The sequence below is a fragment of the Protopterus annectens genome, chromosome 1.part1 (genome assembly GCF_019279795.1).
Source record: "Protopterus annectens isolate FY-2018-M chromosome 1.part1, PAN1.0, whole genome shotgun sequence".
Classification (NCBI taxonomy): domain Eukaryota; kingdom Metazoa; phylum Chordata; order Ceratodontiformes; family Protopteridae; genus Protopterus; species Protopterus annectens.
In genome coordinates, this window is record NC_056726.1 from 1,645,466,202 (window position 1) to 1,645,487,182 (window position 20,981).

Consider the following 20,981-nt stretch of genomic DNA (forward strand, 5'->3'; position numbering starts at 1 on the left):
ATTCACTACAGGTATGCAATAGTCCTGTCAACAAATGTGATGGTTGGTGTACATATGTGTACGGATCTCTGTGATACTCGGGGACTAGTTTCTACAGTGACAGGGACAAGGCTATGACAAATCAGGGACAATCACGGACACTTCTACCATATTACTACTATTAACTTGGAACGTGTTGACAGATTCGTATTACTACTTATTTTCTGCAGTTAAATGCATCTGTTACTCTTAATTGTTGTAATTAGTCATTCTCATTCAACACCTTTCCTCCAAAGGTCACTGGCTTTGTGAGTGATTAAGAGGCTGGCCAGTTATTGTGCGAATGCTCTGACCATCGGTAGGGTTGACACGTTGTCATATGTACAGGTTGGGATATATTCTGGGGACACAAGATTGTTTAGGCCAACACATACCCACGGTCAGTGCAGGTTTAGAACATTCATTATTTTCCTAGCTGAGAGCCTATACCTTTAGCACTTTAGTTGTCAGTCTGTTTCTTGTACGAATTATGTATTTTCTATCCTGACATGACTGCTTTAGGCAACTGTTACATGCAGTATGGTACATAGTTATTTCCTATAATCATAGGACATTTGGCATTGTATCATTGTTGGTCAGGACACACCTACCCACACAGTGACTGTCTCTCACACAGTGGATCAGGGCGTATCCTGTTTACGTCATTGCCTTCAACACCCTATTTCCAAGGGCCACTATGCGAATGTGTACAATATATTCTCTCGATTATTCATGTGGGGACACGTGCGTCACGGGCAGGTGTTTGATCCTGGGTAGTAGGTTCTGCATGACCGTCTAGGGCTGGACAGTCTCATGCACCACTACTGCACATTCAGACTTGTGTCCAGATGTCTACAGAACTGAACATCATGTCTTGATACCCATTCTGATGTTTACACAAGTTACTTATCCCATGAGGGATATCCAAAAATTTAACAAGACCAATACCGACAATTCTTTTGGCTTTACGAAAATGTATTGGGGGTTTTACGTGCAAGGGATACATAGTTTGCAATCCTGAAACTGCCTAGGGTGACACTACCTACTACATATGAGGAATGGTCACTATGTGTAGATGTGGCTGCGCCAAGCTAGTAGGCCAAGTATGGCTGGATTTGGTGGACATTCAGGTATGGGGGCAGGTTGTGTGCTGTGGAGGGGATGATGGGTATTCCATTATGCATCCAGGTGTGTTGCATTTGAATGGGCCGGTTCCATCAGGACCAATCTGTGGGTATGTGCCAGTGACATTTCTGTACATTTGTATTGCACATTTTAATATTCCTATGTTGTGGGATTGTGTTCTACAGTATGGCCTGTCAGGTTGTATTGCAGATGTGTATACATGTTCTTTGTGTTTCTTTCTGATTCACCCGCTGCTCCCTCATACACCTCCAGTTCACCTATTCTGCATGCGACACAGTCTCGCCTTTGAGGATTATACCATTACCCATCCCCCACACACACATATTCCTGACACTCCATCCATCACTGCTTTGGTTGATGGCCCATGACACGGTCAAGGTAACACATTGCATACACTACATATGTCAGGTACCTGTATGGTTGTGTGGACTACCCTGGCATGTTTCACCTTCCACATGCTATACATCATGCACATAGGTACATGCCCATACTTAACTTTCATGACATGGTTGGTACACCCGGGTAATACCCGTTCAACTGTGACACATCCTGACAAGTGCGGATTGGACCGCATATGTGCGGATTTTGGCTGACTGCTCTGATCATTGGTAGGGCGCCACCTTTTCCTATGTCCAGGATGGGATATATTCCGGACACATATCCGATTGTACTGGACAACACATACCCACAGTTAACGCTAGGGATAATACTGTTCCTTTAAGCCTACATGTTGCCTTATTGTTCTAGCAGTTTATATGCTCCTTCTGTTTTGTTTTCTTGCTTATTCTATTTCTTGTCACATATGGTATGTTAAATACGGACATACCTATTGCATGTGACTATTACATGCGTTGTGGGATATAATTCTGCCATACGGTCGCTAGATATTTACATTTATTGTGGTTTTGATATGGACACATCTACCCAGCTGTGTACTCTCCCTCACAATGTTGGACAGCTGGTGACCCTGACCATTGGGCTGGACGTAGCTATTTGCAGCGCGCTAACATGATGCGTTTCACTTCCACTTGGTATAACTATCTACACTGCGTTGGACTATGGCACACAGTTTTCAATGTCATTTGTTTGAGGGATGGGGACCCGTTATTCCCTACCGTGCATTTGTGTTTGCTTCTTCATTTTCTGTTTGCAGGAACTGTCTTGCATGCTTTGCATACGTTTCAGTATCCACGGACACTGACAGATGTAATTACTATTGCTTGCAAATTGTTATATGCAAGTATTTTAGGTTTAACGTCGACAGCTGACATTTCCACGCCTCCGTTCGGCACGTCGACATGCCCTATGCACTTGCACTCGTTTCCTATGCACGTGGCTGTGGTGGCAGTGCACCTTCATTAATATGCATTTGGTGCTACTGCACCATCTTCATGCCACACAATCACCGCAAGCCTAACTCCGGCCTTGCGCTGAGCTTCATGAATCCCGGGGTCAGAGTCTTAGGAAACCAGGCAGTAAGAAAGTTGACCATACTTTCCCCTTCTATTTTTTCAAGCAGTCGAAAAATACAAATGTTATTTTTCCTGGATCTGTCCTCCAAGTCATCAGTTTTGTTTAGTAATAAGGTATTCTGTTGCAGTAGAAATTTGGCTATGTTCTCATCTTCAGATACTCTGCCTTTTATGTCATTAAGGGCATCTTCAATTCCAGAAATCTCAGTTTTCTCTTGTTTTAAAATCTTGTTTATTTGTTCCATCTATTTAGTACATTTTTCTTTAAAGCTGTCAAGTTTGTTATCCATTTTGTCCATTTTTAAAGAAAGTTCTTACATGATAAAACAGATTGGAGTTCTTTTTTTAAAGGCAGGTCCTGAGAGATTGTCTTTGAATGTTGGAAAATCCTGGGTTCTGGCTGGTTCATAGGTTGGTACTAGGCTATTGGCCCTAGGGTCTATACAAGCCTAGCCATAACAATTCCCTGGATATTTCTTCCCACAATATTTACTTCCCCGGACCCATGTCTTGCAGGGTGACTGACATGATCCCAGGGTGAATTTCCTTTCTTCCATCCAATCATCAAGGTTCCTTTTGAAGAGGTCCAAGGAGGCCCTCTGCTTGACGTGTATAGGCAGTCTATTCCAGAGTATGGGGTGTCTCTGGGTCAGGAACCTATCCCTCCAGCATGTTTTGTTCATTGTGACGACACGGTTTAGATCCATCGAGCATGTGGCTCTGAGGGACTGGGATTTCTTTAAGTGGAGCATGTCCAACAGCTCAGGGTTTGACATGACCTTGTATGTTAAGCAGAGATTGCTTCTGAGTAGACAAAATGCCACAGAGTATAGCTGGAGTTTTTTTAGATGATCAGCATATGGCATCTGCGTTAGGCTTGTGATTCTTTTTGTGAGGTACTTCTGTGGCCTTTCCAGCTGTTGCAGATGTCTTGTGAGATACATACCAAATGGGGCATTATACTCTACAATGGGTCTAATGAGGGATGAGTACAGTGGGACAATGACCTCCTTTTTTCTGGATGAAAAGCCCTTAGTGATGAGGTGTGCCACATAGAAGGATTTCTTGGCTGTTGTGGCAATGTGGTTCTCGATGGTGAGACCACTGTCCACATGTGTCCCTAAGTCTCTCACCACACTTTTGGTATTTAGTGTACTGCCACCTATGTGGTAATTCATGGGTACATGTTTTTTCTCAAAGGGGATAACTATACATTTCTTGGCATTAAGCTTGAGCCCATGGCTCTGGCACCAAGCATCTGTTTCTGTAAGGACCTTTTGTAGAATATCCACATCATTTGGGGATTCAGTAATGGCTGTCATCTGCAAACTTTGTTAGCCAAAGTCCCTTGATGTTGGCCTGTACTTCAGAGAAGTAGATGCCAAACAAGAACGGTCCCAGGACTGAACCCTGAGGTACTCCACTTGTCACTTGTCTGGAGCTGGATTTGGAGTTCTGGGTTCTATCAGTAAGCTAGTTGGCAACCCATCGAGTGACATAAGGATTTATACCCAGCTTAGTAAGTTTATCTATGATTCCAGAGTGGGGGATGGTGGCAAAGGCCTTGGTGAGGACCAGATAGGCTGTGTGGACTGCCTTACCCTCATCCACAGCTCTGGAGACTGACTCAAAGAAGTCAATCAAGTTCAGGAGAAAAGATCGGCCCTTCACAAACCCAAACTGAGTGGGGTCCAGTGTTTGAAGGTTGCCAATGTCTTTGTTTATAAGTTCCATGATAATGCGTTCCATGCCCTTGCAAATCAGGCTCGTCAGACTGATGGGACAGTAGTTCCTGGGATCCAAGGTGGATCCCCCCATGTGGAGTGGGATAACTGTAGCTGTGTGTCCCTCAGTGGGCATGAAGCCTTAGGTGAGGCTATGATTAAACATGACACTTAGGCGAGGTGCCTATTCATTTTTGGTAGTTCATGTAGTACACAGCCTGGGATGTCATCTGGTTCCATGGATGCTGTATTCTTAGCTTTGGAGAGTGCGGTTTCTACCTGTGTGGCCATAATTAATGGAATTTGGCAATATTTTGGTATTGAGATGGGCCCTTTAGGGGGTGAGAGGGGGTGAAGTTGGCACTAAATCAATCTGCCAGGATATTGGCAATATCCTTGGGATCAGTATATTTCATGCCATTCTGTTATAGCTCAGAGCAGATCTGAGCATTGCCATTTAGATTCTTGACATAACTGTAGAATGCCTTGCGGTTGTCTTTGGAATCTGGCAATTTTATTTTCATAACTAGCTTTTGAGGATTTTATGAGGGATCTCAGCTTCTTACTGAGGCTGGTAAGGGAGTTTTTTCATCCTGGGATTTTCCTCTTTTCTGCAACAGTTTTTTTCCTTCTGTTGTATAATTTGCTTATGGCAGGGGATCACCAGATTGGCATCCTTTTTTGGAGAAGAGCATCTTGGTTCTATTTGGTATGGCATGATTCATGCACAAGTGGATGTGCTCATACAGTGCCTTAGTGTAGGATTCAGCAGTCGAACTTTCAGACAACGTCTGCATGGGTGCCATGAAGTTTGTCACTTCTGGCTTGAGTAGCATGAAGTTGGCTTTGGATAAGTTTTTTACAGAGGTTTCCTTACTGGGGGGTGGGGGTGGGATGTGGATGTCAAGGGTGATTTGCTTATGGTCACACCTGACCAATGAGGATGTGACCACTGATGTGGAGCATCTATCTCCCATGTTGGTAATGACCAGATCTAGGATATTGGAGCCCCTGGTGGGACAATGGATTAGTTGATCTAAGGCGCTGGAATTTAAGAATTCCAAGAACCATTGGGAAACAGTGTTGGTACCCGAGTAGTTTTCCCTGTTAATGGCAGTGTAGTTGAAATCACATAGTATTAGGGTGTTTGTTTGTATCTTAATATTTTCCAGTATGTTTAGAAATGTGTAGTGAGAAGCTTGGGGCATGGTGGGGGATCTGTAGCAAGCTAAAATTTGGATTGCAGTCTTACCTAGTGTTAGTTGCACCTGGAGAATTTCAGATGGATTATGTTGGGCATCTAGCCTGGAGATGTGAATATCCTTGCTGAATATGGACACTCCTCCACGTTTAGTGTTTCAATCTTGGTTTGTTGGCCGAAAAGTGTGGTAAGAGTTGTAGTCTGGTATTGCATGGGTGCACTCTGGATCCTTAAACCAGGTCTCAGTTAATGCACAGATATCGATGTTCTCCATTTTTAGGAGTGCCTCGAGAAAGTGCATTTTGAGGTTTAGACTTCTAGCATTGAGTAGCATTACCTTCAGATTTTGCATGCTTGTATCTGTTACAGTGGTGGTTTTGTCCTTTTAACCTTGCCTAAAAAGGCACTATAGGGGTGGCAAGAGCTTTTGCCAGTAACCTGAATCCCAGGGGTGACAGGTGCAGACTATCTCTGGCAAGGCATCATGGTTTGTCGATCATGTCTTTCCAGGCAGACAGATACTGGATCCCCTTTGAATGACACCAGAAGCTTAGCCAATTGTTGAAGTCAATCATTTTTTCCTTATACTGTGGTATCATTCTGGGTGAAGGCAGGATGCTACTCAGGGCTAGGGTCATAACTGCCTGGGCCACATGATCCGAGAGCTCTCACATGTCTCTTTTCATGTAGTCCAGGAGGTACATCTCAAGTCATTCACTCCAACATGGACAATGACAGAGCTGTATTTGTACTTGTTGTGGAGTGACTTGAGTGCATGCATTATGTGGCAGATCCTGGTACCCGACAGGCAGCTGACTTTAATTTTCTCCTTGTGATTCTCAAACAACCTGGAAATATATCACTGATTAATAAGTATATTTCTTGGCATTTTAACATTTCAGAGTTCTGCATTGTCATAATTTTGCCTGACTGAATTGTTTTATATATTTTTTGGCATTGTTTTCTGTTTATCATCTGTCCTGAAATTGGTTTCCCCCTCCCCCACCCTATTCTTGTGGTGTTGTCATAGTTGATAGCTTTGCAGGTGACCGCCCCTACTGTAAATTTGATCTGGGACACCCCTCCCAGTCTGGTGTTCACTCTACTTAATACAAAGAGAACATATGAGAAGGCCAACTTAGGTTCTTAACCTCTACTTCTCCTTCCTCTCTCCATGCACGTCACCAAAAAATAAATAAATAAATAAAAGATAAATAAATAAATGCACTTTATTTTGCTTTTCCCTCTTCTTAAAAGTACTCAATTTTATTTATTCTGCTGCATTTATTACTTCTTGGCTATGTACAAGGACCCAGTGACTCAAGTACGAACAGTGTTTGGCCTCATTGAGGGGTTCCCAGTGGGAGTGGGTGTACACCAGGGTTCAGCTCTGAGCCCACTGCTGTTCATACTGGTAATGGACTACATCAGCAAGCAGGTTGCAGGGGTCAGAGCAACAAAGCTGCTGTATGCAGACGATGTGGCAGTACAGGCAGACTCTGATCTAGAACTTCAGCAAAGGATAGGAGAATGGAATGCAAATCTGAAGGCACATGGGATGAAACTAAGCACAGATAAGGCAGTGGTAATGGCAGAAGATTGGGGAAATCAGAAGAAGCTGAGAATAGAGATAGATGGGAAGATAGTGGAACAGGTAAACAGCTTCAAGTATCTGGGAGGGGTGGTTGAGGAGAAGGGTAGTCTGAATGAAGAGGTCAAAGCTAGAATCAGAGGGGCTGCAGCCAACTGGCATAGAGTATCAGGTGTAGTACATGACAAAAGAATGCCAAAGAAGCTGAAAAGTAAGGTGTACAAGACAGTGGTGTGACCAGTACTACTGTATGGTACAGAAACCTGGGCAGAAAAGGCAGAACAGTTGAAGAAGCTAGAGGCGATGGAAATGAAGTGCCTGAGAAAGATGGTAAGATGCACACTGCGGGACAGGCAAAGAAATGAGGACATAAGAGCAGAAGCCAAAGTAGCTCCAATTGCAGAAAAGATCAAAGAAAACAGATTACGTTGGTATGGGCACATGTGTAGAAAAGCAGAAGACAATCTGGTGAGGGAGATTTGGGACAGACCGGAAGAAGGTAAGAGGAAGCGAAGGTGTCCAGAAAAGAGGTGGATGGATTGTGTGAAAGAAGATCTGCGACAGTCAGGCATGAGTGTTGAAGAAGGCAGGAGAGTGGCACTGAATCGAGAGAGTTGGCGACAGTTAATACGATACCCTGACCCCATGTAAATGGGAAAAAGGGGGATGAGGATGATGATTTATTACTTCTTGGTGGTAGCCTGATTAAATTGTAATGGTTATACTAAGCCTTTCGGTTTAAGCACTTGGGCTTCAGACCAGTTGTTTTACATTAAGAAGGTTTGTGGTCTGCACTGTTATGGCAGGACAGGTAGCTTACATCCTTAGTGTCTGTTATTCTAAAAGTGTATTAGTTCTGGTTTAAGCACTTGAACTTCAGGCCAGTTATTTTACATTAAGAAGGTATGTGGTCTGCACTCTTGTGGGAGGAGAGGTTAGATTCTGCCCTTTGAGCTGGGAATTTCTAGTTAAAGGATTATCATGGCTGCTTATTTGAACTGTTTCTTTCTGAAATTGATGCACCTTGTTTGCTGTAGCAAACTGCATGCTTGCTGTAGGTATGCTGAATCTAGCTTTGTTTGTATAACTTGAGGACTAATCCAGGCCATCTTTTTTGGAGAAGGTTCCCCTGCACACTAGTGGCAGGAGTGTGCAATTAGAACGTGTCTGATTGAAGACTGCTGGAACAGGGCTCAGTTTTGAGCTTTTTTACTGGTTAATTGGGTAATTTGTTTAAATCAGTTTGCTTGTTTTCTATTATTATATAAAAAATTGCACTTTATTCATCTGCTTTTACTGTATTTGTGTTTCTTCCTACTTTATTGCATTTATTCTGCTGCATTTATTCTGCTGCATTTATTATACTGCTGTGGTGGTGCTGCGGTAGCGTTGTCGCCTCACAGTTAGACGTTGCCTGTTCGATTCTCAGTTAGAGCGTCTTCTGTGTGGCGACATGCGTGAATGGGCGTTCTTTCATTGAAGGTTGTGCGTTAGGCCCAGCAAGCCAGTACGTAAAAATCTACTGCCAATCATTAGCGAACGGGAGTTCCGCTGTGGCGACCCCTAACCAGGAAAAGCCAAAAGACACAAACAAATTCTGCTGCATTTAATACTGCTTGTTAGTAGCCTGATTAAATTGTAACTGTTATTCTAAGCCTTTGGTTGAAGCACTTGGGCTTCAGACCAGTTGTTTTACATTAAGAAGGTTTGTGGTCTGCACTGTTGTGACAGGACAGGTAGCTTATATCCTTTTAAGTTGGGAGTTGCTGATTGAAGATTTAGTGTCTGTTATTCAAAGAGTGTATTAGTTTTGGTTTAAGCACTTGGGGTTTGGGCCAGTTATTTTACATGAAGAAGGTGTGGTCTGCACCCTTGTGGGAGGAAAGGGTACATTCTGCCCTTCTGAGCTGGGAGTTTCTGGTTATAGGCTTATTGTGCCTGCTTATTTTAACTATTTCCTTCTGAAATTGGTATGCCTTGTTTGCTGTAGCATAGACTAAATTCAGACCTGCTGAATCTAGCTTTTTTTATATAACGTGAGCACTAATCCAGACCTTCTTTTTTGGAGAAGGTTCCATTGCATTGTAGTGGCAGGAGTGTGCAGTTGGAACTTTTCTGAATGAAGACTGCTGGAATGGGGCTCAGTTTTTAGCTTTTTTATTGCTTAATTTGTTTAAATCAGTTTGCTCATTTGCTACTGTTTTATAGCAAGGGTTAAACTATTCCTGGCACCATAAAGTCTGCTCTTCAAATTTTCTTTTAAAACTAGCCAGTTTTTTAGTTTTAGCACTCAAATCTCTTTCTTTGAGCTCAGCACTTGTTCAGAACTTGTAAGCATGAAATAAGCTGCAAATTACTACAACAGTCAACTTTCCTCAGTTGTCTAAAGGAAAACAGTTTTTAGTACTTAATAAATAAGCACCTATCCTGGCATGTCAAAGGGTCAGCTCCCAGTGTTTTTTCCTGTCTACCTAATGAATCTGGGCATCTTGGGGCAATACAGCAATTGCCTCATGTACACAGACAATCCTCTCCTCATACCACCCAACACTACAGCCTGTGAGTGATGTACTTATATAGCCAAACTGGAAGCAAAACTCTCTTTACCCAAGACTGAACTAGACAGTAAAGAGGAGAAGTTAAACACTTGCACCGCACCACACTCATCACATAGTCCCTCAAAACCTACACCACCAAAACACACACATAGCAACACAAGATACACACCTACATTTGCGTAGGCTCTCAGTAAAAAACTGCTCAAGTAACAGAGACCTCCAAAACAGAAATGCATGCAACCTCCACCCCCAACACAACCACAATGACACATAGCTCACAAACTCTGTGTGCTACTCAACCACAACCCATAAGGCGTAACAACAGACCCAACACTCTAGTCATAGGAGACTCTATAGTCAGGCACACTGATGTTCCATTCACCAGGCTAAACAAGGAGAAAGTTACTGTCAGCTGCCTGTCGGGTGCCAGGATCTGCCACATAACGCACAAACTCACGTCACTCCACAACAAGTACAAATATGACTCTGTCATTGTCCATGTTGGTGTGAATGACCTGAGATGTGCCTCCCTGGACTACATGAAAAGAGACATGGAGGAGCTCTCCAATCCTGTAGCACAGGCAGGTATGACCCTAGCCCTGAGTAGCATCCTGTCATCACCCAGAATTATACCACAGTACAAGGACAACATTATCGACTTCAAAAATTGGCTAAGCTCCTGGTGTCATTCTAAGGGGATCCAGTATCTGTCTGCCTGGGATGACATGATCAACAGATCACGATGCTTTGCCAGAGATGTCCTGCACTTGTCACCCTTGGGATTCCAGATACTGGCTTAGGCTCTTGCCACCCCTATAGTGCCTTTTTTGTGCAAGGTTTAAATGACAAATTCACCACCATAACAGGTACAAGCAAGCAAAATCTAAGGGTAATGTTACTCAATGCTAGAAGTCTAAACCTCAAAATGCATTCACTCGAGGCACTCCTTAAAAAGGAGAACATCAACATCTGTGCAGTGACAGAGATCTGGGTCAAAGCTTCAGAGAGTACCCCTGCATTACCAGGCTATAATTCATACCACACATTTTGGCCACCTAACCTGGACCGAAACACTAAAGGTGGAGGTGTGTCCATATTCATTAAGGATATCCACACCTCCAGGCTAGTTGCTCAGCGTAATGCATCCAAGATTATCCAAGTGCAACTAACTCTGGGCAAGACTGCAATCCAAATTGTAACTTGCCACAGACACCCACCATGCCCCAGGATTCCCACTCCTCATTTCTTGATACACTGGAAAATATTAGGGTACAAACCAACACCCTAATAATGGATGATTTCAAAAACCCCACCATTAACTGGGAAAATTACTCATGTACCAACTCTTTTGCTCAATGCTTTCTGGAATTCATAAATTCCAATGCCTTGGATCAACTTATCCACACCCACACCACGAGCAGCAATATCCTAGATCTGGTCACTATCAACACGGGCGACTGGTGTTCCACACCAGAGGTCAATTCCTCATTGGTCAGATCCAACCACAAGCTAATCAGTCTAGACATCCACATCCCACCCCGCCCCCATTAGGGAAACTACTGTAAACAATTTCTCCAAAGGCAACTTCACACTTCTTAAGACAGAAGTGGCAAACTTCACAATACCCATGCATACAGACAATAGAGGTACGACTGCTGAATCCTACACAAATGCACTTTATAAGCACTTACATGAGTGCATGGATCATGCTATCCCTAACAAAACTAAGATGCTATCCTCCAAAAAAAAGGAAGCCAATCTGGTGGTCCCCTGCCATAAACAAACTCTACAACAAAAGAAAGAAACTGTTGCAAAAAAGAATAAAATCCCATGACTGGAAGAACTACTTGGTCAGCCTCAGTAAGAAGCTGACATTCCTCATAAAATCCTGCAAAGCTAGCTATGAAAACAAAATTGCAAATGATTCTAAAAACAACCACAAAGCATTCTATAGCTATGTCAAGAATCTCAATGGCAAAACTCAGATCTGCTCTGAGTTACAGCACTATGGCACTAAATATATGGAACAAACTGATATTGCCAACATCCTGGCAGATAGCTTCGGTGCTAACTTTACCCCCCCCCCCACCTCCTAAAGGGCCCATCTCTATACTTGAAGAATGCAAAGTTCCTGTAATCACTGCTGTACAGGTAAAAATCACACTCTCCAAAGCCAAGAACACAGCATCCATGGAACCTGACAACATCCCAGGTTGCATTCTACATGAACTACAGAATGAACTGGCACCCCACCTAAGCACCATGTTAAATCATAGCCTCACTTTAGGCTTTGTGCCCACTGAATTGCACACAGTGATGGTTATCCCACTCCACAAAGGGGGAGCCACCATGGACCCCAGGAACTACTGCCCTATTAGCCTAACAAGCCTGGTTTGCAAGTCCAAGGAACGTATCATCATGGAACTTATAAACAAAGACATTGGTAATCTCCAAAGTCTGGACCCCACCCAGTTCGGGTTTCTAAAAGGAAGATCATGTCTCCTAAACCTGATTGACTTCTGTGAAGCAGTCACCAAAGCCGTAGACGAGAATAAGTTGGTTCACACAGCCTATCTCGATCTCACCAAGGCTTTTGACACCGTTCCCCACTCTGGAATTATAGATAAACTCACTAAACTAGGTATAAATTCCTATGTCACAAGGTGGGTTGTCAACTGGCTCACTGACAGAGCCCACAGTGTGAAAGTAGCAGACTCCAAATCCCACTTCAGACCAGTGACAAGTGGAGTACCACAGGGTTCAGTCCTGGGTCCTCTCCTGTTTGGTATCTACTTTTCTGAAGTACAGGCTAACACAGAAGGTCTTTGGCTAATAAAGTTCACAGATGACTGCAAACTAGGAGCCATAATCGAAACTCCTAACGGTGTGGACATCCTACAAAAGGGCCTCACTGAGACAGATACCTAGTGTCAAAACCATGGCCTCAAGCATAATGCCAAACCAAAAAGTACATTGTCACCCCCCTTGGTAAAAACTCTGTACCCATGAGCTTCCACATAGATGGTAGTCTACTTAACACTGAAAGTGTGATAAGAGACATTGGGACACAGGTGGACAGTAGACTCTCATTCGATAATCACATCGCCACAGTAGTCAGGAAATCTTTCTACATGGCACACCTCATCACAAAAGGTTTCTCATCCAGGAAAAAAAGAGGACATTGTTCCCCTCTTCTCGTCACTCATTAGACCCATTATAGAGTACAACACCCCTTTTGGTATGTATCTCACAAGACATCTACAACAACTGGAAAGGCTGCAGAGATACCTCACAAAGAGGATTACTGGCCTCAAACAGATGCCCTATGCAGACCATCTCAAAAAACTCCAGCTTTAATCCGTCGCATATTGTCTACTCAGGGGCAATCTCTGACTAACATACAAAGCTATGTCAAACTCAGAGCTGTTGGACATGCTCCACTTAAAGAAATCCCAATCCCTCCGAGCTACACACTCTAGGGACCTAAACCATGTCACCACAATAAACAGAACATGCTGGAGGGATAGATTCCTGTCCCAGAGACTTCCCATACTCTGGAACAAACTACCTATCTATATCAAACAAAGCTCCTCATTAGCACTCTTCAAGAAACATCTTAATGATTGGATGGGAAATAGGAAATTCACTCTGAGGTTCACCTCTGTGGCTCTGCTCGTCAAGAGCACAGGAAATTAATTTTTTTGGGTGGCGAAAGCTAGGGTACCTTTTTGGCTAGGCTTGTATAGGCCCTAGGGTCGATAGCCTAGTACATACCTATGAACCTATGAACCTATGACTCATTTCACAGCTACTGGTACAGACCTTTCAAATAAATACTTTGACAGGAAACAAATTCAAATGTTTAGAATTTTTTAGATAATATACTTCAATGTAGTATCACATAACTGATTTTGTTCAAAAATGTGTTTAGGTTCATAGGTTCATTGGTTCATAGGTTGGTACTAGACTATCTGCCCAAAGGCATTTATAAGCCCAGCCAGAATGTGTTGGCTTTCGCCACCCCCTTAGATTAGTTCCCTGTGCCTCTGTCCAGCAGATCCACTGAAGTGATCTCCGAAGTAAACTTTTTGTTTCCCATCCACTCGTCAAGGTTTCTTTTGAAGAGTGTTAGCGAGGAGCTCTGCCTAATGTAGATTGGGATCTTGTTCCAATGCATGGGAAGTCTCTGGGACAGGAATCTATCCCTCCAGCACGTCCTATTTATTGGTGTGGTGAGGTTTAGATCCCTAGGGCGTGTGGCTTGAGGGGATAAGGTTTTCTTTAGGTGGAGCATGTCCATCAATTCTGGGTTGGACATAGCCTTGTATGTCAGGCAGAGATCCCCTCTGAGTAAGCAGTAAGCAACCGAGTACAACTGGAGTTTCTTCAGTTGAGCTGCATAGGGCATCTCTTTGAGGCCAGTGATCCTCTTGGTGAGATACATCTGTGGTCTTTCCAGTTGTTTCAGGTGTCTTGTAAGGTAAATCCCAAATGGGGCATTGTACTCTATGATGGGTCTGATGACTGATGAGTAGAGGGGCACAATGACCTCTTTTGATCTGGATGTGAACCCTTTTGTGATTAGGTGGGCTATGTAGAAGGATTTTCTAACCACTTTGGCAATGTGATTATCAAAGGTGAGATTACTATCTACTTGGGTCCCCAGATCCCTTATTACATCTTCCGTATTTAGTGGACTACCACCTATGTGGTAGTTTGTGGGTACTTTGTTTTTTCCAAAGGGGATGACTATGCACTTTTTGGCATTTAGCTTGAGGCCATGATTTTGACACCAGGTATCCGTCTCAGTGAGACCCTTTTGGAGGATGTCTGCATCAGCCGGAGAGTGAATTATAGCCCCTAGTTTGCAGTTGTCTGCGAACTTGGTCAGCCATAGTCCTTCTGTGCTTGTCTATACCTCTGAGAAGTATATGCTGAACAGGAGGGGTCCTAGGACTGAGCCCAGGGGGAATGCCACTTGTAACCGGTTTAGAGTTGAACCTAGCTCCTGCAACTCTCACTATGTGGATTCTGCCGTGAGCCAGTTGGCAACCCATCTTGTGATGTAGGAGTTTATGTTCAGGCTGGTGAGCTTGTCTATAATACCAGAATGGGGAATGGTGTCGAAGGCCTTAGCGAGGTCTAGGTAGGGTGTGTGTACCACCTTTCCCTCATCTATAGCCTTGGTAACTGTCTCAAAGAAGTCCACCAGGTTTAGGAGGCATGATCTGCCCTTAACAAAACCAAACTGGGTAGAGTCCAGTGTTTCAAGGTTTCCAATGTCTCTATTAATGAGTTCCATGATGATGCACTCCATAGCCTTGCAGACCAAGCTAGTTAGGCTTATAGGGTGATAGTTCCTGGGGTCTGTTGTGGCTCCACCTTTGTGGAGCAGAATAACCATTGCTGTGCACCACTCCATGGGTATGTAGCCTGTGGAGAGGCTGAGTTTGAACAGTGTGTTTAGGTGAGGGGTTAGTTTGTCTTTGAGCTCATGTAGGACGCAGCCTGGGATACTGCCCTGTCCCATTGATGCTGTGTTTTTTTCTTTGGAGAGGGCTGTTTTAACCTGAGTGTCTGTGATTTCAGGGACTCTAAATTCTTCTGGTATGGTTATGGGTCCTTTTGGGGGTGAGACGGGGGTGAAGTTTGTGCTGAACCTGTCTGCTAGGATGTTGGCGATATCGGTCGCTTCAGTGTATTTTGTGCCATTCTGCACTAACTCCAAGTAGATCTGAGCATTGCCACTTAGATTCTTGACATAGCTAAAGAATGCCTTGTGGTTATCTTTGGAGTCCTTGGCAATATTTCTTTCAAAGCTCACCTTGTATGATTTTATGAGGGATCGTAGTTTCTTGCTAATACTGATCAGGGATGTCTTCCCTTCTTGGGATTTTACTCTTTTCTGTTCTAGTTTCCCCCTTCTATTGTATAGCTTGGTTATGGCAGGAGTCCACCAGACTGATTTCCTTTTCTTGGAGGAGTGAGTCTTGGTTTTGCTTGGGATGACACATTCCATGCATTCTTGTAGCTGCCAGTAGAATGCATTAGTAAAGGATTTTGCAGCTTGGACAGTGCTATCCTTCAGCATGTGGGCTTTGAAACCTTCCACCTCGGTCTTAAGTAACGTGAAGTTTGCTTTTGAAAAGTTTTTCACTGTGGTTTTCTTGTCCGGTGGTGGGGGCAAAATATGGATATCCAAAGTTATTTGTTTATGGTCAGATCTAACCAGGGATGGGTTGACCTCTGGTGTGGAACACTGGTCACCCATGTTGGTGATGACCAGGTCCAATATGTTGTCACCTCTGGTAGGAGTTTTGACCAGTTGAACCAGGGCGTTTGAGTTTATAAATTCTAGGAAAAGTTGGTCAAGGGAGATAGTACTTGAGTAGTTCTCCCAGTTAATGTTTAGGTAATTCAAATCACCCAATATTAGGGTGTGTGGTAGGACCTTTATGTTTCCCAGTGTTTCCAGAAATGCGGAATAGGGGTCCTGGGACATGGTGGGTGAGCTGTAGCAAGTTACAATTTGAATTGCAGTTTTGCCCATTGTTAGTTGCATGTGGATGATCTCTGAAACATTGTGCTGTGCCACTAACCTGGAGGTGTGGGTATCCTTCATGAATATGGATACACCCCTGCCTTTTGTATTTCAGTTTGGGTTCTGTGACCGAAATGTATGGTATGAGTTGTAGCCTGGTAATGCTGGGGTGCTCTCTGGAGCCTTAAACCAGGTTTCTGTTACTGCACATATATCGATTTTCTCCATACTGAGGAATGCCTCGTGTGCATGCATTTTGAGGTTTAGACTTCTGGCATTGAGTAGCATTACCCTCAGTTTTTTGTTATTTGTGCTATTTACGGTGGTGGGTTTGTCTTTTGAACCTTGCCTAAAAAAGGCACTATGGGGGTGTCAAGAGCCTTGGCCAGTATTCAAAAGCCTAAGGGTGACAGGTGCAAGCCATCTCTAGTGAAGTAGCGTAGCTTGTCAAGCATGTCATCCCAGGTGGACAGACACTGTATCCCCTTTGAATGATACCAGAAACTTAGCCAATTGTTGAAATCGAGAATTTTTTCTTTATACCGTGGTATCATTCTTGGTGAGGGTAGGATGCTACTCAGGGTCAGGGTCATAACAGCCTGGGCTACATGATCAGAGAGCTCTTCCATGTCTCTCTTCATGTAGTCCAGGGAGGTACGGTTCAGGTCATTCACACCAACATGGACAATGACAGAGTCATATTTGTGTAAACCAAACAACAAACCAAACTAAGAAACTATAAAACGGTCACAGAACAAAAATAAGAGCGAACCTGCGTAGAAATCATTAAAACAACTGTTATTTATTTGAAGCGCTTTTCGTACACTCGATGAGCACACTTCGTCAGAAAAACTATTAAAATACACAAGTCAGGTTTATATAGACCAAACAATCAAGTTTTCAATTAAACTTTCAAATAACCCGCCTTTCTTTTTCTTAAAGCTACAGATATATAAGTAGTTCAAAGTGACATGTAATAACTCTTCGCTGTAAAAATATGTATGTATAAGCTAACACTCAATAGTAACTAACCTAAAACTAAGATATTATAGCTACATATGTATGCATATAATATCAATTTATACACTTTATGTATATTAAAAGAAATGTAACATACATTATGTAGTTAAACTACCAATGTACAATGGTACTTGGTGCAAACATATGTGTCTGTATAACCTATGACTCCATAAAGTCAACGATTAGTAGAACCCTTTAAAACCATACACATGAAAAAGGAAAAAAATAAAAAACAAAATTATAAACAAATTTATAAACATAAGGGCATCATCAGCATTTCAAGCTCTTAAGTTTTAGTACACTAGCAATTGAGCAGGATTCATTTAGACCAGGGAAATTATAAGCATTAAACTTAATTTGCCATTCTAATTCCAATTCTTCCAACTGCAAACAAGCTGGACCCTCTCTTTTAGTTTGGTTAACCTGGTCAATAACTGCAAATTTAAAGCTATGATTACTACACTTTAAAATATGTTTGGAAAGTGCATTGTCTAATTTCATTCTACTAATAGCATATTGATGTTCATACATCCTTTCACGGAGGAGTTTACGCTCCGTTTTACCCACATAAAATGTGGGGCACCTTTGGCATTTTGCCACATAAACAACCATTCTAGTATTGCAGTTAAATCTGGCTTTAAATTTAATATGGTGGCCATTAACCATCAATGAATACAAGTTGTCCACAAATTTACAATAATTACAATCTTGGCATTTAAACATGCCAGTAATTTTAAGAGGTACCCTTTGTTAACGTTCAAGTAAGTTTTTAAGATTATAACCCCTCTTATATGTAACACTTGGGCCACCCCCCAATTTAACACAAATATTGTGGTTAATACCAAATAATTCCCAATTCTTCTTGATAACCTCAAAACATGACCGGCTATGTAGGTCGTATGTAGTTATCAAGCTAGGGACCTTCTGTGTCTCAATTTCATGCCCAACTATTGGAAAGTTATCCATACCTTCTAACCTATTTTCAACAATGGGTATTTGCTTAAAACGCAACAAAGGTTGATATATACCATTTGTTCTCTTAAACTGGACCTCATGTATTAAATCGTCTAATAAGGTAACCGGATAACCTCTGTGCAAAAACATTTATTTTAAAACTTGACATTCATGCACAAAGTCACTATCCTCACTCACAATTCCTGCTGCTCGCACAAGTTGTCCTTTAATAACAGAGCGTTTTTGATGGTATGGATGACAGCTTGTGAAGTGCAAAAAGGAATTGGAATAAGTTCTTTTCCTTTAGATAGTGGCAAAAAGTCGGAGTAGCTATGGGTTCCCCATGTGGGGCTAGTATAGCTAATCTTGTTATGGCATATTGGGAGGCCGAATATGTCTTCAATAATTCTGGACTTAAGGAGCAAATAGTATATTATACTCGTTTTTTTGGATGATATCTTTATTCTTCTTAAAGGTGATGTAGTCAATAGTAATTCTATATTACAAACATTCAATGAATCTTCGCAATTCTTGCAATTTACAGCTTCCTTTAATACAGAATCAATAGCTTTCTTGGATGTATGGCTTACAAAGAATAGGGAATTAGGTATTATTACAGCCACTATCTATAGGAAAAAAACTTATTCCAATTCCTTTTTGCACTTCACAAGCTGTCATCCATACCATCAAAAACGTTCTGTTATTAAAGGACAACTTGTGCGAGCAGCACGAATTGTGAGTGAGGATAGTGACTTTGTGCATGAATGTCAAGTTTTAAAATCAATGTTTTTGCACAGAGGTTATCCGGTTACCTTATTAGACAATTTAATACATGAGGTCCAGTTTAAGAGAACAAATGGTATATATCAACCTTTGTTGCGTTTTAAGCAAATACCCATTGTTGAAAATAGGTTAGAAGGTATGGATAACTTTCCAATAGTTGGGCATGAAATTGAGACACAGAAGGTCCCTAGCTTGATAACTACATACAACCTACATAGCCGGTCGTGTTTTGAGGTTATCAAGAAGAATTGGGAAGTATTTGGTATTAACCACAATATTTGTGTTAAATTGGGGGGGGTGGCCCAAGTGTTACATATAAGAGGGGTTATAATCTTAAAAACTTACTTGAACGTCAACAAAGGGTACCTCCTAAAATCACTGGCATGTTTAAATGCCAAGATTGTAATTATTGTAAATTTGTGGACAACTTGTATTCATTGATGGTTAATGGTCACCATATTAAATTTAAAGCCAGATTTAACTGCAATACTAGAATGGTTGTTTATGTGGCAAAATGCCAAAGGTGCCCCGCATTTTATGCAGGTAAAATGGAGTGTAAACTCCGTGAAAGGATGTATGAACATCAATATGCTATTAGTAGAATGAAATTAGACAATGCACTTGCCAAACATATTTTAAAGTGTAGTAATCATAGCTTTAAATTTTCAGTTATTGACCAGGTTAACCAAACTAAAAGAAGGGGTCCAGCTTGTTTGCAGTTGGAAGAATTGGAATTAGAATGACAAATTAAGTTTAATGCTTATAATTTCCCTGGTCTAAATGAATCCTGCTCAATTGCTATTGTACTAAAACTTAAGAGCTTGAAATGCTGATGATGCCCTTATGTTTATAAATTTGTTTATAATTTTGTTTTTTATTTTTTTCCTTTTTCATGTGTATGGTTTTAAAGGGTTCTACTAATTTTTGACTTTATGGAGTCATAGGTTATACAGATACATATGTTTGCACCAAGTACCATTGTACATTGGTAGTTTAACTACATAATGTATGTTACATTACTTTTAATATACATAAAGTGTATAAATTGATATTATATGCATACATATGTAGCTATAATATCTTAGTTTTAGGTTAGTTACTATTGAGTGTTAGCTTATATATACTTTTATATATTTTTACAGCGAAGAGTTATTATCTGTCACTTTGAACTACTTACATATCTGTAGCTTTAAGAAAAAGAAAGGTGGGTTATTTGAAAGTTTAATTGAAAACTTGATTGTTTGGTCTATATAAACCTGACTTGTGTATTTTAATAGTTTTTCTGATGAAGTGTGCTCATCGAGTGCACGAAAAGTGCTTCAAATAAATAACAGTTGTTTTAGTGATTTTTACGCAGGTTCGCTCTTGTTTTTGTTCTGTGACCATTTTATAGAGTCATATTTGTACTTGTTCTGGAATGACCTGAATGCTTGTGTTATGTGGCAGATCCTGGCACCCGACAGGCAGCTAACAGTAACCTTATTCAGCCTAGTGAGTGGGACGTCAGTGTGCCTGACTATAGAGTCACCTATTACTAGTATGTTGGGTATGTTACTTTGCCTTAAGGGCTGTGATTGCATGGCACACTGGTTTTGTGAAGTATGTGTTTCATGGTTTGTGTTGGGAGGTGGAGGTTGCTTGGATGTTTGCTTTGGAGGTCTCTGTTGGTTTTGCATATTTTTATTTAGAGCCTCCGAGTGTGTTTTCATGTATTTATGTGTGTTTTTTTGCCGGTGCTGGTTTAATGGGTCTATGTAAGACTGGTGGTGTAATGCCCTCTTGACTGTCTGATCCAGTCTTGGGTTGAGAGAGCTTAGCCTCTAGTTTGGCTGTATAACTTCATCTCTCGCATGTATTAGTGTTCAGTGGTAGGAGGAAGGGGTTGTCTGTGTACATGAGGCAGTTTTACCATTGCCTCAAAATGCCCAGATTCACCAGTTGGACTGGAGAGCACACCTAAAACTGCCCTTTGG